At 35.5% G+C, this 18,536-nt stretch overlaps 1 protein-coding gene across 40 annotated transcripts in view; it reads right to left on the bottom strand.

The window, feature by feature from the left end:
- zic6 (zic family member 6) overlaps nucleotides 1-18,536 on the bottom strand; it is a 166,950-nt gene that overhangs the window by 47,017 nt on the left and 101,397 nt on the right. Inside the window, exons 3-4 of one of the 40 annotated variants that reach the window (XR_015506722.1) lie at nucleotides 13,802-14,572; nucleotides 13,633-13,721 (exon numbers count right to left, since the gene is read on the bottom strand). The exons of the other annotated variants lie outside the window; for them this stretch is intronic. The gene's annotated coding sequence lies outside the window, so the exon portion shown is untranslated. Of the gene's footprint in view, nucleotides 1-13,632; nucleotides 13,722-13,801; nucleotides 14,573-18,536 lie in introns of those variants that run through there. 40 annotated transcript variants of the gene reach the window in all.

Below are 18,536 nucleotides of genomic sequence, written 5' to 3'. Positions count from 1 at the left end.
ACACGCGCAAACAAGCTACGAAGGTTAAGTTTAAAAACTTTCTGCCGAGATAGACTAGCCATTCTCTGCATGTCAATTATGTAGGCAGGGCTCGGCAGGCATTCATTATAAAGGCGTGCGACAAGAAAAAAAAAATTATATATATATATATATATATATATATATATATATATATATATATATATATATATATATATATATATATATATATATAAACAGAAAACCTGCACCAGTGGCAGATTGTATCCTGTCCATTGCATTTACTGATTATGTTTTAATGAAACTATGAAAATATAGCCTGAAAGAGTTGTTTTAACTCAAATATTTAGCTACACAAGATAGATAGATAGATAGATAGATAGATAGATAGATAGATAGATAGATAGATAGATAGATAGATAGATAGATAGATAGATAGATAGATAGATAGATAGATAGATAGATAGATAGATAGATAGATAGATAGATAGATAATTATATGCTGTAAGCAAGGCAACCCTATTATTTTTGAGAATCTGTCGGTCTCTTAAATGCTTCTTCACTTGAAATGCAATATTTTAACCCAACCCCCAATGACTCCATCTTCATATAAAACCCACCCCCACCTTCAAATATAAACAGTTTTACAAATTCATTTAAACTGAAGCCTTTCTGTTTTCTGCGCAAGCGCAGATTTTTTTTCTAGTTCAGACAGCATTTTCTCCTCACGCCATCCGCTAGAGCCTGACATCCGTGGTGACGTCACAATATGGCGCGGGCTGTTTTGCTGAGGCACACAGAAACACCAGCTGAGTTTGGCTAAATGAGCAGACGGGGTTTGTTTTGTTCTGCAATTTTAAAATAAACAAGTAATAAGTAGATGCTTGTGCTCGGGAAATAGCAGTGAGAGTAATAACATGCTTCTCTGCAGTCACGTGGCATGAAAGGTAGTGCCTGTTAGTTGGGTGAAGAAAAACTCAATTAAAGATCTGCTGAAAAATAAAGTGCTGGATTTTACACAAGCTCGTATGAGACGTAAGGTAGGGTTAGGTTTAATTAATCTGTATTTGATTTCGAATAAAATATTTGCAGTCCAATCAAAAAGGCTAACGCGTATGTTTTAGTGCGTTTTAAGTAAAATGTGTTTAAATTAAAGGTACAGCGCTGCTAAATGTTATAACCGCATAAACTAGGCTATATTTTACTTAAAATACTGATACGTGTTCGGCAGAAGTATTCAAGTGTATATGGGTTGGATGAGCGTTCTTGCTAATACTAATTTAGGGTCCTTTCCCTAGTCCTCCCTGAAGCTCATAGCTTTGCTGGCTAAGCGGGGTGGCACCGTCTAAGAGGATAAAGCGACACGAGCATGTTCCAAACGCCTTTTGTCACGCAACCGAGTTCGCAATCATCATAAACACCACACAGTTTAATCTCAGAACATAGCTACTATTTGTTTCCTTGTAATTAGGCCTACTTTACTTTAAAACATTAGACCCTTAAATACACAATAACCCATGTAGAAACGCATACTAACAACAGCCCTGTCGTGCAGACAAATTCAGTGCGTTAAAACAACCGCAAATACTTAATTGGCGATATAGGAATAAGGCAGAAGCCTATGGACAACCCGCTATACGGGAAATGAGTTGTATTTGTTTGTAACCTCCATTTACCTCACAATACAACAATGATGTGGAAGATAGAGACAATTTGCACGTCAATTAACCCTTTAAGAGAGCTTTACTGAAGCTTATTTTCCTGCAGGAAAAGCGATGCATATGCAAAGGTGATCAATATGACTGTTAATCCAGGATGTGTCCTTTCAAAATCTACTTTGGATGTACCTCGGGTTATTGTAATGTTAAGCGAAGGCAAATGAAGCCAACATTTACCTTGATGATTCGGAAAGTTTGCGTGCAAATTGATTTTACAGTTTCCATCTCTACTGTATGAAATTGGGATCTTTAAATAAAATATTTATTTTAAGGTTTGTTTACTGACTGAAATCTAACAAGTGTCAAATTTATTTATTTATTTATTTATTTATTTATTTATTTAGTTAGTTAGTTAGTTAGTTAGTTAGTTAGTAGGGAAGTTGTAATATTTCTGCAAATGCTGTGGATTGCAATTTTTTTTATTTCCGTTTTAATTTTAATATCAAACAAGAAACAAAAAAAAACTATAGGCCTATTTTAAAAAAAACATAACATGATAGGGGCCTATTAACATTTGTTTAAAACAACTTCACTAAATGAAGTATCAAGTTTTAAGATTAGAGAGTAGACCTTATTTCTTGTGCTTGGGAAAAATAGAAATATAATACAGAAATAGTAAAAGAGGGAAAGAGATAGTAGTTTTTTAACCTTACAAGTTTATTACTATATACCAATCCCCTAAATCACGCACGCAGTTCGTGCACACTCTAAGAAGGCTGCTTTCGCAGGGTTTCAAGTAACGCTGCAGTTTATCACATTAAAACATATTGAAGAGCTCCTTTCAAAACCACGCCTTCTGAGACTGAAGGAATTCCTTCTTACAAAGTTTTTTTTTAAAGCTAAATATCTGTTATGTAGTTATATAAACAAGGGAGACGGGTTCAGCACAAATGTCAGTAAACACTACACTCTTTTTAAATGTTGTATTTTATTATTATTATTATTATTATTTTTATTATTATTATTATTATTATTATTATTATTATTATTTACTTTTTGATTTACGCACGTCAAAGTGCCGCATTAATATTTTTTCATAAAGAAATTACACCTGATCACTTCCAAAGCGTCGTTTTCTTTTTGCACATATTATACTATTTGCAAATAAAGCTTATCGTGCAGAAAAAGTAATCAAATTAAACAATACATTCACAAATGACAAATCAAATACAAGGAAATGGTCTTTATTAACTTCAAAGAGGAAAACCATGAAACCATTTGCCATCAAAATGGTTGAAGCTTTAAGCAAAATCCTATTACATAACATGCATTGCATTTCGAATCCCCACTGGCTTTATTAATGCTATAAGCTATTAACACAACGATTCAAAGTATAATAATTTCAACAAACAGCAACAATCACCACCATAACAAAAGTCGTTTGTTATAAGGTTGCTGTTATAAGAAGTTGTGCAATCAGTAGCACCTGCAAACAAGGGTCAGGGACTGCAGGGGGCGGGACAGCAGGTGCCAGAGATTGGTCATTTAGGAACCCTTTATATAAGTAAACAATACAAAACGACATAATTTATTGCGACAGATAGTATCACCTTTCCTCCAGCTGACATATGACTATCAAAAACACCTCGAATATTACTGAGCCAACATTAACCGAATCATCATACAAGTAATTACTTATTTTATGAGGTTACTTCCATTTACATCTGTTTCTTTGAACACAAAAGTCATTATGCACAGTTTAAAAGTTGTGTGCTTGGTCGGGGGGCGGGGTGGACACACACAGGTATAGAGGCTATCAGTGGGGTGGGCAGCCAGGTGCTGTTTGAAATTGCTTAGCTATTGCCAAAGAGACCTCATGCCAGGATAATGTAAGGTCCAAGGGTGCACCAGAGTCAATCCAACCCCTCATGCTGCTTACCTCTCCATACCCTAGGGCCAATCTCCTTTGTAATTGTTTTTCCGGTTTCAGCTTTTCTTTTTGAGGGACATTACAGAATACGGATCATATACTTTGCTTTCAAAAAAAGGAAAGAAAGTGAGCCATGGCAAAGGAAGAGAGCTCAAGTTCGCGTATTCATGCGTTTTTTAACTTGTGCCAATCACATTCACGTTCACCACCACAATTTATACAGAAAGGCTAGCAAATGTTTAAACATCGGGATGTTTAGGAGTCGTGTTGCCACAATGATGCCAGCAAGAAAAAAAGTCTGATTTCACTAACAATTACATAGTTGAGGAAAAAACAAATGGCAATATTCAACAGGACACCTAAAAACTTTTATCTTTTCAACACTATTATATGATATAGAGATATACATAATATCTAAAAACGTGTGCAAAACAACAAACCCTTTATTATAATGCAAAAAAAAAAAAGCATGCGCCGTTAATACACTTAAATACTAAAATATCAGCCCTATCGCATGCATGCACTAAAAATATGTGAGCCGGATTTACAAAATTAAATTAAACAAAATCATTAAACAGTCATGCAGTTAACGCTAACGATAGTACATCCCACATATATAAAATAATATGATATAATATAATATAATATAATATAATATAATATAATATAATATATTGAAGCATTATGCAATGTTTTCTTTATAACTAAATAGTTAATGTCACAGACTGGCTGGCTTGTAATTCTCACGAAAAAAAAAGTCGGAGCACAGAGTTACTAACAATTCACTTCAAGTCCTTGAGCAACTCACTCGAAATAAATGTCAAAGAAACTTCAATCATGTACTATAGGTCAGATTGCTGCAATTTCCATGTCTCAAAAAGCTCGAAAGTGATCTATGGATGAAAACCAGAGAATGGAGCGTTATGATGCAAAGCGGTCTGTTTTAAACGGTCTTAGGCGAAGTTTTAGTCCCTAAAAGCTTGTTAAAAGAAAAAAAAAGATCATTCGATTGATTCATTTCACTTAATTTATTTATTGTCCATATACAAAAGGCGATATATTGTGAAATCACACCCTTGAAAAGTCGCTTAAAACTGATATAGAAAGTTTTGGGAAAAAAATCTAATTTATTAATAAAGTATACAGCATGGATTTTAATCAATAACATATCAGAATTTTTTTTTCCTCTTGTTAATAATAATACAACATGTTGCCTGTCTGGTTGTTTCATTTAATATGCCACCATTCATGCATTACATACACGATTGCATCATAAATTAGCAGGGAAGTGCAAGGCGCTCACTGTGTTAAAACGACATGTCTACTAAACGTTATGCTAACTAGATAAACGAAGCCCATTTTATTTCGCTAATTTACAACACCAACCCATTTAAACTCATTCTAATATATTTGACTATGAATATTTATAGAAAGCAAAGTTTGGGGAAATACATTTCATTTGCGTTTCATAACACACTTTACACAGCTGTAAATTTAAGCAGAACATGATTCGAAAAAACAAAATGGTAATAAAGGATTATATTTGCTTTCAGATGACAGCAATTTTGTGCTATAAAATTCGTTATTCCTTAATCTCGGAAAGGGGGTCTGAGAGTTTAAGTTTTTTTTTTCCTTTAATTTTGTCAAATGTTTCTGCGCTCTGATGATTTCGGTACATCACCTAAATAAGGTAAAATCTGGGGCATTCAGGCTCAAGTAGAGTGGTTGTCGGAGTCAGTGAAGTGTAAAATTGCAACACCAGACAGCCAGCATAATAGCTCAGAAGGGGGCTAATGTTCATGCTACATTCGTAGAACATTTTTATAATTGCGGAATTAAAAGGGGTATATATGCATTCAGCAATTTATTTAAATTTTTTTGTGTTATTTTTAAAGTTGCTTACACTTGGAAACTTCTGTTTAAAATGTCTAATAAGTCTCTGCTTTTGTCGCACTTTTTCACACACCACAGTGTGTAGTCCTACGTTGCGACTGCTCAGATGCGTTTCAAGTCTCTACTTTTTGAAGCGACAACACTGCCCTCTGCTTTAAGAAAATCTTCGGACTCTCTGCTCCATCCCTTTTAAACCCTGAAGAAAAACTAACACAGCATTTACAGAAAACATGCCAAGTTTAATTTACATTCACTCTGAAAAAGTAGTTATTTTAAGCAAAATTTTAATCAATTTGTAGCAACCCAAAAATTGTTTAAAAAATAAACCAAACATTGAGGTGATTTTACCCAAATTTGGATAAAACAAACCAGAATATTCTTGTCCCTTTGGTTTATTAACATTACTTCTAAAAAGGTCATCTGACTAATTAAAATACTAAGCAGCATAACCAGAAATAGATCTTGAAACCAAAAGATGCCTCATCTCTACAATCTGTGAAGGATAAGCTTCTAAAAAAAACTTATACACTGGTGGGCTTTTAATACTGAGTCATGGACAGTTCAGCAGACAGACTAATGTCTGAACAGACAGACAGAACATGTAGATTAAGGATTAATCTGTCAATTATTAATCCAGGTTTAATTCCAGCCTCCCCCTGTGAGTGGAAGAGTGGGTACCTCCATTGTAAGATTTGGCTAAAGGAAAGCAGATGTCCACTACTACATGTCCATAAGACCACTCATTCGTAAGAAAAGAAAAAAAATCAACGAATCAAACTTCCAGACAGAAGCCAAAGTTTTTTGCTAGGACACATCAAAACAAATGAACGCATTGCTTTTCCAAAACAAAAATTGTCATAGTCCATCGTGACATGTTTACACATAAAGCCACAGCATTTTCAGCAATGACTAATCTATTAAGATCTGATTGGTCATACTGTAGTGTTCATAAGCACAACAGACCTGCATGTGATTAGTTATAATACTCAAGCCTCAAATGTAAGAAGAGACTGATGCAACATGCACAAATCTTAATGTAATGCAGCAAACAGACACTTTTCATTCCTCCCACATTTCATGTTAATCACAACACCATAAAATATTTAGCTTAATTGCACCTTGTTTTTTGCCTCTTTATTTTGAATTTGTGAGCCATTTTTGTTCCTTTAGATGCTCTTTTTTCACAAGCCCTTTTAATCAAAGTCTGGAAAAATGATCATACATATTTCAATTCTTAGAACCACTTATTAATAAAATAAATAACTAAAACCAGGATCAAATTGTTTTACAAAGCCTAATTTCCGACTGAAGCCCAGTGCAATTCTGCATTTTACTACAGAGAAACAAGAAATACCAATCACCCCCAACTGCAAGACTACAGGAAAAATTACTATACCCTTTAATAACATACATTAACAGCAGCTGCAGTCTGAACTGCTTCACTTCTCACTGGTCTGCATGTCACGTGCACTAGGCAACAACCAGACTCCTACTGGGGCTTGAAATGCCATTTTACCCAAATCAGTGAACTGTTTATATGTCCTCTTCATCTGCATAGAAGTACTTCTATATTCATCATTTTGGTTGACTGAAATGTTTCCTGTGCAGTAGACATACGATGGCATGCAGATAAGAGACTTGGAGGTAAAACATTCAGAGCTTAAAGATGTTATGGAGCATTTGGTTAAGATGTCACACACAGGACAGACAAGATTGAAGAGCTTCTACTTTGACATGGTTGGCCTTTATTGTGCATGTTTCAGTCATTCTGACGTGCATTCATATTTCTCCAGTCCTGTCTGACACGTTTTCTTTTCAATTAACCATTAGACCTGTCATCTCCTTTACTGCACACACATACTCCTCCTTTCTGGACAGAAAATTGCTCTCCAATTAAAAGCAATCAAACACTGATGAGTAAAAAGCCTGGCTATTTTCATAGTTTTATTTATTTTTAAAGTGTTTTTTTCCTCTATGTAAGATGATTTTTTGATGGGCAGTGGATTGGCAGAACAAAGAAACTGTTGCTTGAGGTCACTAATTGTTTAAATAATTTTTACATTTATTGTAATGCCGAGCCAAAGGCAAGATGTTGCATCCCGGATGATTGGATGACTTAAAAAATTACAGCCATTCACAAAAACTCCAGCACTTAATGCCACAGATGTTAAAACAGCTTCCTATTAGGGATGGGAAGATTAACCGATATGTATCGATACGCGGTCATGCGCGTGCACGATGCGAGTGCATCGGTTGAGCAGCAGAGGATGAATGAAATTTTGGAAGCAAATCGAGATGCATCGGTTTTTGCGAGATGCATCGATTTTTCCGAGATACAGCTTATATTTTTAATATAGAATGTATTTTTTATTTATTAACAAGTGTTGTCAACCTGTTTTTGGCGCATAATTTAATCGACCTACATAAAGTAAGCCTTAGCAACGGATTTGCGGATGTGTACACTTACACTACAACTCAGTGTATCAGGTGTGCGGATGAAGCTAGTGGTGCGCCCTCAGAAAGCGCGAGAAGCAAAACAAACAGTTTATTCCCCACTGAGTTTTAAATCTAAAGTATGGCAACATTATGGATTTAAGGATGACTTGACAGGACAGATGCAATTTGCTAAATGTGCCGCGCATCTGTAAAATACGTGGGCAGTACGAGTAATCTGAAATCTCACTTGAAGCAGCGCCACGGTGTTGTTGTGAAAGCATCTTCCAGTGTTCCTACATCCCCGGCTTTCGCACTGCTTGAACTGTAGCTACCAGCTCCAAAAGTGGTGAGAAAAGCATTGCAAGTTTTTTTTTTCCATGCGCAAAAGTTTTGTGCGCTCTATGCCAATAACGGATGTTACTGCATTGTTCATCTGCAGGGCCTGAGCAAGCTGAACTGCTGCTCTAGGCAGAGGACGATCACGCCGCCCTCAACCCCAATGTGAAAACGAATTATGTTATGAAAATGAAGTGACGTGTCGCGGACCTCTATTCTGCCGCCTTATGCGCGGATATAACTGAGGACGCGCGGGTGTCGCGGACCTCTATTCTGCCACCCTATGCGTGGATATAACTGAGGACGCGCGGGTGTCGCGGACCTCTATTCTGCCACCCTATGCGCGGATATTACTGAGGACGCGCGGGTGTCGCGGACCTCTATTTTGCCACCCTATGCGCGGATATAACTGAGGACGCGCGGGTGTCGCGGACCTCTATTCTGCCACCCTATGCGCGGATATAACTGAGGACGCGCGGGTGTCGCGGACCTCTATTCTGCCACCCTATGCGCGGATATAACTGAGGACGCGCGGGTGTCGCGGACCTCTATTCTGCCACCCTATGCGCGGATATAACTGGGTGTTGCGGACGCCGCCCTCTCTATACTGCTGCACTAGGCGGTTTTAAACACCTCCTCCTGTTAATTTTTATTTAATTATAATAATAATAATAATATTAATAATAATAATGATAAAAATAATGGGTGTCACGGTGGCACAGTGGGTAGTTTGACCACCTCACAGCAAGAAGATTGCTGGTTTGTTATATTTTTATTAGCCTGTTGTTTACAGTGACAGTGATGTTTCAAAGCAGCATAACACTGCTAGTTCACCACCTTAAGTTTTGAATAATCAGTGGCAAAATATATCTTTGTAAAACTTGTTTTCATAGTTGAAAAGTTAAATCACAATTCTTGTTGTGCAATGCTCAACCTTTATGTTGAAAGAGTGCAAATATATATATATATTAATATATATTGCACTTATACATTCTGTTTATCTTGAAAATACTTAAATAATATGTGCTATATGTTCTAAAATGGCCCTCTACTGTAAACTGACACTCTGGCTCTGAGAGAAAAGCCAGGTTGTAAAAAAGTCTTGGTTTTGCTTGGTTAATAAATAATCAAACTCATTCAATGGCACAGCATCCTCTTTTACATAATCTCATAAACTTGATTTAATTAGTTAGTGCTGAATTATCGCATCGTATCGTGATATGGGTGTGAATCGTATCGTGTCGCATCGCAATATGTCATAAATGTATCGCTAATATATCGGATCGTATTCTTTGTATCGAGATGCGTATCGGATCGGCATTATAGCTTAGATGCCCAACCCTACTTCCTATATAACATGTGGAAAGTTTGGAGTGACTGGACATGCTTTACATAAATATGGAATGACACGCTCTCCATCGAGACCACCTTGGGACCAGAAGAAGAGAAAAGGACAGCTGCGTAATTACTAATCTCACATGTACATAAAGTAAATTATTTATTGCCCATAGTAGGCATTAACTGAACAAACACAATAAGCGCTATAACTATCACAAGGCTGTTGAAGAGACAGCATTTTGTAATTGCTGATTCAGGAAGAAAACTGGGTCAAGACGACTTACCCTTACCTGTTAAATACATGCTGTTCTTAAAAGGGAAAGAAAAGGAAAAATTATCCTCAGGCCATACAAGATGTAGGTGACTTCTTTCTTGAGTTGAACTTATAAAGATTATTTTTAGCTGAAACTGTGGACATTCATGATTCATAAAATGCAAGTCACTGGCTACTAGTTAAATCAGTGTTTCTCAACCCTGTTCCTGAAAGCACACCAACCATACATATTTTCAACCTCTTCCTATTCAAACACATCAGAATCAAATCCTCAGAACATTAGAAGAGATTAGAAAACCTGAAATAAAGATTCAGATAATGGAGACATCTAAAATATGTATTGTTGTTGGTGTGCCTCCAGGAACAGGGTTGGAAAATAGCGGGTAAAATAAGCATACACAGGCAAAACTAAATTAATACCTCTCCAAAAACTTAATATGAAACTAAATGGTCTGTGCAAAAAGTTGAATGTCATTTACAACCTTTTTACAATTAATTCAAAGCGTTTGAATGTTTAATAATTTAAATAAATGTCAGATATATGTTATAAATAGAATCACCCACATCTTGAATGACTTGAGAGTCAGTAAATTAACTGCTAATTTCTTTTCTTTTTTGACCAAACATTTATTCTCATTAATCCATTTCTTTTCGGATTAGTCCCTTTATCAATCTGGGGTCGCCACAGAGGAATGAACTGCCAACTTACCCAGCATATGTTTTATGCAGCGGATGCCATTCCAGCTTCAACCATCACTGGGAAACATACATACACATACACTACGGACAATTTTTTCTTACCCAATTCACCTGTACCGAATGTCTTTGGACTTGTGGGGGAAACCGAAGCACCCAAATAAACACGAGAGAAACCCAAACGAACATGGGGAGAACATGCAAACTCCACACAGAAACGCCAGCTGACCCAGCCAAGGCTCGAACCAGTGATCTTCTTGCTGTGAGGCGATCGTGCTTTTGACCAAACAATATATCTTTATATAACCCTATTGTTAAAGGTAAAGTTCTATTACATTGTGTTCAAATGATAGTTTCACATTTCATTTACGAGCCTAATTTATTTAACAAATTGCTGGTAAATGGATTAATGAACATTGCAATTGTACCAAAACGTTAATTCAATGTTAAAACATTCCACAACATTTCAGTGTCAAAACTTTACCTGCATATTTATGACCCCAAAAAGTAGTTGTCACAAGATTTAGAAAATATATGCTGCATCTAAAATTTCATATTGTACTGTGTGTCAGAATTTGCAATATATAACCCCTATTATAAGGTGCGGCGACGCAGTGTCGCAGTTGGTAGTGCTGTTGCCTCACAGCAATAAGTTCGCTGGGTCACTAGTTCGAACCTCGGCTCTGCTTGGCTTAGTTGGCATTTCTGTGTGGAGTTTGTATGTTCTCCCTGCATTCGTGTGGGTTTCCTCTGGGTGCTCTGGTTTTCCCCACAGTCCAAAGACATGTGGTACAGGTGAATTTGGTAGGCTAAATTGTCCATAGTGTATGAGTGTGTGTATAAATAAGTGAGTGTGTGTGGATGTTTCCCAGAGATGGGTTGTGGCTGGAAGGGCATCCGCCGCATAAAAACATGCTGGATAAGTTGGCAGTTCATTCTGCTGTGGCGACCCCAGATTATTAAAGAGACTAAGCTGAAAAGAAAATTAAAGAATGAAAGATATATGGCTTTATTTAAACGATCTAGGCACAAAGTCTACAGCGCATGTCACAAAAACATTAAGGGCATGTTCGAATCCACTTTTGCTATTTAAGGATGCTCTGTGCCCTGGCGCATGGTTTAACAGGGTTGTGCTTATTCTCTTAATGAGTTATAGGTGTGTTTTGAGCATAATGTGCATTAAAACAATCAGAGTCTCATCTCCCATTAACAGCGGTCAGTTGTATCACGCCATGGCACATTTGCTATTAACACAGTTTATTTTGTAAGTAGAAAAACTATGTTTCACTAGCGAGAAAACAGTTAAACAAACCATCTGCAGCATGAGGATAAAGAACAAGCCTCCTTTATTCGGCCTCTTTACTTCATCTTTATTTAAGTTTTACTCTTTACTTTACTTCTTTATTTTCATGGAATAAGGAAACGGTGCTGTACGCACTCCACTGAAGAAATTAGTCCATTAGTCTACATATTTAAATTCATATTATGCACAAAGATTTGTTTTAAAACTATTTCTAAATTCAGTTCTAATTTCCAGCAAACATATAAATGAACAATAATGACGAAGTATGGTCAAAAAAGTTATATTTAAACACGCATCTTATTCTTATGCCCCATATGGTGGCGCATTTGTCTCCAAAACCTGACAGTGGACAAATCTAAAAAATAGTTTTTATTAAAACAAATATAAATATGCATATAATAAATAATACTACTAATAAAAATATCATTATACAAATGCAAATTGTCATCAATGAAGTGAAAAAGCCCCCTAAGATGAGACATGAAGGTAGTGTTTTTATATTTATGTATAAAATAATATATTTTGTAACATTTTAATCCTTTAATTTGTTTCATATGTAAAAAATACTTGTGTATTGCTGTACATGCTGTATGTATTAAGAAATGTGTAAACGTTTGGACCCACCTAGGCGTATAACTATCGCACTGCTGAACTTTAGACCAGCTTTTAGTTGGTCATTGGAGCAGTCCATTTCAGTTCCTCAAATTAGCAACGTGCCAACAATGTGCCTTTCCCACAGCTCCATTTTAGACCAGAACACCCATGAGTCCACAAAGTGGTGCAACTGGATTTGCTATTTAAACAACGCCACACAAAACATAAAAGTTAGGGTTGCATTGGTCTGAAAATAGCAACAAAACGTGCCTTATTGCGCTGGGTGAATAATAGGGCCCAAAGAGTGCAAGCAGTGTTGTAGATAGCTACAAATAGCTACATTTTTAAGTAGCTTGACTGCAACTCAGTTACTAATGATACAATGTAGCCTTTCCAATAGCTTGATACTTTTTTCTAGGAAGTAGTTGAGTGACAACAGTTACATTTTATTTAATGAACCTGCAATGGTCTTAAGCAGTAAAGTAAAGTGACACCTTACAAGATTAGTAGTGGATCACAGCCATCTATTGGTATATCACATCAGGAGCACTGCTAAAATCTGCTATACTTCATAGAATTTACTTTACATGTCAGTGTATTAATGTGTGTTAGACTGGCAATCCCAAAATAAGGGGAGGCACAGTATCTCAGTGGCTCCCTGTGTTTGCGTGGGTTTCTTCCGGGTGCTCCGGTTTCCCCCACAGTCCAAAGACGTGCAGTACAGGTGAATTGGGTAGGCTAAATTGTCTATATAGTGTATGTATGTGTGCGAATGAGTGTGCATAGGTTTCCCAGTGATGAGTTGCGGCTGGAAGGGCATCTGCTGCGTAAAACATGTGCTGGATAAGTTGATTAAGGTTAATTAATAAAGGGACTAAGCTGAAAAGAAAATGATTGAATGAATACGCATATTTTATCATGTAAAGCAGAATGAAAAGATGGGTAAGGGAGGAAGAACTTAAAAAAGTAATCAAAGTCGTTGTCCCAGCACAACTTTATGTCTAGCAACACCCCTGATCACATCATTTATTTAGTTAGTTATTTATTATTTGTTTGTTTATATTAATAGCTACTTTTTTATAGTAAACAATATCTTAACTAACAGCTGTTGAAATTCTATGGGGCCATTTTTAATTCTTTTTTTTTTTTTGGAAATGATATCGTGTGCTTGATCTTTGTTAATTATTTTGTATTTGTAATACACTGTAAAAAAAGTTGACTCAACTTAAAATTAAGGCAACAAAATTCAAGACATTTGAGTTAACTCAACTTTTAACCCAATTACTGCACTTGACTCAATTAAAGTTGAGTAAACTCAAAAATATGCTGAAGTTTATTGCCTTAAAATTTTAAGTTGAGTCAACTTTTGTAATAATATTAAAAGTAGTACCTACTAAATCAGTACGTACTTCCACAAATACTGCCAACTCGAAACTTGACATTTTTTACAGCTCAATTTGCTTTGCTACAAAATAAAAGAGGTAAATAAAAATTAAGTAATTAGTATTTCTGACATCTCTGTTTTGTATTATAGGCCAAACTGACTTGCCACATAACAATCGGTTTCAGGTAAGATGTATAACATGAAATCACATGAAAACACTTATTTTAAATGAATCCATTCTGGACCAGTGTTTTAGTGAATCTAGCCATTAGAAACATAGCGGTACAAGTCAAACAGCCAAAAACGCAAGAATGGCTGCCAAGATGCACTGAAAGTGAAATATTTATGACCTTCAATAATAACATTATATGTTCCTGTAATAACATTTTGAAACTGACTGCTCTCTGGAGAATTACAATGGATTTCAGGCTATGAATGAAACACACGCCATACCTACACTGTAAACAATATCCGTAAATTAGCAGTTTTACACATTTTTTCAATGTTTATTTTTTTTCTCCATTTATTTGTACTTTTGAATTGCATTAGGAGACCTTGATCTCTCTTCTAACAATTTTTAACCTTGAAAAGTTTGAAAAAGAGACTTTCATTAACATTTTAATAGTTTAAAGTGATATATTGTCTGGGTTTGTGTTGTATATATTTCGCTACAAAGACCTTGCAATAAATGGCCAGTACATTTTCTGTTACTTTACATACTTACACTAACTGGCCACTTTATTAGGTACACCTTAGTAGTACCGGGTTGGACCCTCTTTTGCCTTCAGAACTGCCTTAATTCTTGGTGGCATAGATTCAACAGGGTACTGGAAATATTTCTCAGAAATTTTGGTCCACATTGACATGATAGCATTACGTAGTTGTTCAAATTCTGAATTCTGTTCACAAATTCTGACCCTACCATTCAAATGTCCCAGCAGAAATCGAGACTCATCAGACCAGGCAACGTTTTTCCAATCATCTACTGTCCAATTTTGGTGAGTCTATGCAAATTGTAGCCTCAGTTTCCTGTTCCTAGCTGACAGGAGTGGCACTCGGTGTAGTCTTCTGCTTATGTAGCCCATCCACCTCAAGGTTGTGCATTCAGAGATGCTCTTCTGCATACCTCGGTTGTAACAAGTGGTTATTTGAGATACTAATGTGTTTTTATCAACTCAAATCAGTCTAGCCATTCTTCTTTGACACTTTGCATCAACAAGGCATTTGCTCCCACAAAAATGCCGCTCACTGAATATTTTCCTTTTTTCGGAACATTTTCTGATAAACCCTAGAGATGGTTGTGCACGAAAATATCAGTAGATCAGCAGTTTCTGAAATACTCAGACCAGCCTGTCTGACACCAACAATCATGCCATGTTCAAAGTCACTTAAATCACCTTTCTTCCCCATTCTGATGCTCGATTTGAACTGCAACAGATCGTCTTGACCATGTCTACATGTCTAAATGCATTGAGTCTATGCCATGAGATTGGCTAATTAGAAATTTGTGTTAAAAAGCAGTTGAACAGGTGTACCTAATAAATTGACCAGTGAGTGTATACCTCTATATGTTATTTCTTACACAATTTCAAACTACTAAAATGTCAATAAAAGTCACTTTGTTAAACTGTAGACTTGATTTTCAACATTTAAAGTCATCAAGGTAATATAATGCAACATATATCCATAAATATACAGAAAACACTTGAGAATCAAAACATACAGAAACTGTTATTTCACAGATATTTCTTTTTACAGTACACCACTTATTAGATTGAATAGTGGAATTATAATCTGAATTGTCTGGATTTAAAAATCCTCTTTGTACTGTACAGCAACACCACAATAGAGCAGAAAGAGAGAAAGTGCAGCATCCACACTTCACACACATATTTATGTCTCAAGGCACGCGTCTCTGGAGACATTTTGGGGGTCATCCAGTAGACAAGAGCTGAAGTGCAGGTCTAGCTCGTCTCAGCACTCATAGATCATGACACCTCCATTTATTTTTAAAGAGAGCACCACCGTGTGCTTAAACTCTGAAAGCACCTAATAGATTTGTTTGAATCTCTGCCACAGACAAAGTGTGTTTCATGAGAGCACACGGAGCGTAACTGTTCACACATTTGCATTTGACCTGCTCATGTACGGGTCCTGGGAACAGTAGAGAGGTGTGTACAATCTGAACTTTACGCGGTATCACAGTTTTTGTTTTAACCCTGCCCCGACCACATGTGGAGTTATGAGATTTCTAGCAAGTGTAAACTCAGCAAGGAGTCTGAAATACGACTGTAATGTTCGGTGCGGTTGCATTCACCCCTTTCTAAATCCTTGCTAAATCCTAAAGAGAAACTAAAAGTTATGAGGTGGAAAAGTGTGAATAATTTATTTTTTTAAATAAATAAATATATATATATATATATATATATATATATATATATATATATATATATATATATATATATATATATATATATATATATATAAAATAAATAAATAAATTCTACCTTGCCTATGCTCACCAAGCTACCTTATTAAAAGTATTAAAAAAACAGCAATATTTAAACCATTTCACAAGACTTAATCTTAAATCCTTAAAAGTGTTTTAATATTTACATTTTTTAAAAAATGCATAAACATTTAATTGCATTTATAAATGCATTATAAAATTACAATACTATTAAAATACAATAAATGAATTATCGCTTATGCGAGGTGTTTGTAATGCTGCGTCTATGTGGTATGTAAAAAAAAAGATTTGTTGTACTCCCCCATTCACTGCGCTCTTAGTTTACTCAACTATGACCACTTCCGCTACTGAGAAATGCGAAAATGTTCTATTGTAAAAATTGTATCAAAATAACTTTTCCATTTAATTTTTTAAATACAAAATATTCCCGTGATTGCAAAAGCTAAATAAATATACAAGCCTTCACCTTCACAAGCTACATCAAAAATCATTACAATATGATGGTCTGGTCCTCCAGGCAGACACTTATTATTATTAATGTTTGTTACCATTATTATTGTTATTCATTCAACCACCAACTTATCCAGCATATGTTTTACTCAGCGATTGCCTTTCCATCTGCAACCCAGTATTGAGAAACATTCCTACACCCTTAGTTACACACATGCACTACGGACACTTTAGCTTATTCAATTCACCTATAGCGCATGTCTTTGGACTGTGGGGGAAACCGGAGCACTTGGAGGAAACCTACGTGAACATGGGAAGAACATGCAAACTCCACACAGAAATGCCAACTGACCTTCTTGCTGTAAGGCTAATCACTGAGCCTCAGTGTCGCCACTGTTGTTGTTATTATTATTATGAATGTTCAAAACTTTAGCTTAATGTATTTATGGAAGCCAAAGGAACTTTCATTCTTAGAAAATAAAAGCATTTATGTAAAATCTTTTGTAACATAATAAACATCTTTGATCGATTTAATGGATCCTTGCTGTGTAAAAGAATTAATTTCTTTTAGAAAAGAAATACTTGCTGAACCCCATACATTTAACAGTAAAATTTACATTTACATTTAACAGGTAAAATTTAGGTTTGTAGAGATTGAATTTTTAAATGTTTTCTGTATTCTATAAAATGTATTTATTTTCATAAAATGTAAATCAATTGTTTGACCAATTAAGTAATGATTTCCCACCCAAATGGTATTTTATTCTATTTTACTGTATTTTATTTCATTTTTGTATTTTATTTGCTATTTTATTTTTTATTTAAATTTATTTGATATTTTATACAATTTATTTAATATTTTTTTTATTTAATTTGATAATATTGATTTTCATTTAATTTAGTTTGATATTATTTAATTTTATTTCTCATTTCTAATTTTATTTAAAGAAAATAATTTTCTTTCATTTGATATTATATTCAACAATGCAAAAGTGTAAAAAGAGATTTGGTAAGGACACATAAAAAAAAATAAACAGGTTATCGGACAACATTAGTTTAAAATATGCAGTCTGGTGAGGGAGGGCTGTTTAATTAGTCTTCCTGTCACATGGTTTGGGGTGTGGTCATGTAATGCATAAACACTTTGTATGTGTTTTAGTATTGAAAAAAATGTGTGAAACAGACATTTTTCTTTTTTTAAAAGACTGGAAAAAAATTCTAATTAAAACAAAATTTCCAAAGAACTTGACAAAAAAAAATCACATCAGTGTAAATGAACAAGTTCAGTGCAAGATCTGCAACATGTGTGCTTGTGTTCACCCAGCAAGAGCTCCGTCTATCCTGCTTTTCTTTGTTACAGCCTCTGTGCTTTGTGCCTTGTGTCCTGCATTTGGTCTCCCGCCTTTACTGGGGCCACGCAGAAACTCTCCAAGTTTCCATTCATGCTTCTCATTACTGGGGCATGTTGGGGTTTTATGGAGCCTTGTAAACCCTTGAATTACTGCACTTTAAAATAGATTTTGACACTATTATGTGACCGTGCTTATGGCAAAGCCTTTCATTGCTAGACGGAGGACTCATAATGGTGGACGACAAAAGAGCATGACTTGTTAATTATTTTTAACTGCCGGATAAAATGATTATGAACTAGGTAAAAATGCACAAAGGGCCTGTAAGGGGGTGAGTGAGACACGTAATGATGTTTGGTCAAAAACATGACGGTCCAGGAAACAGAAACTCTTCATCATTTTAAAAATAAAAGGGTAACACTTTGGTTTTCACACAAGTAGATGTC

This window comes from Danio rerio, chromosome 14 (assembly GCF_052040795.2).
Source record: "Danio rerio strain M-AB ecotype USA chromosome 14, GRCz13ab, whole genome shotgun sequence".
Classification (NCBI taxonomy): Eukaryota; Metazoa; Chordata; class Actinopteri; order Cypriniformes; family Danionidae; genus Danio; species Danio rerio.
The sequence above is the reverse complement of the archived record's forward strand: the minus strand, read 5'-3'. Positions and strand labels throughout refer to the sequence as shown.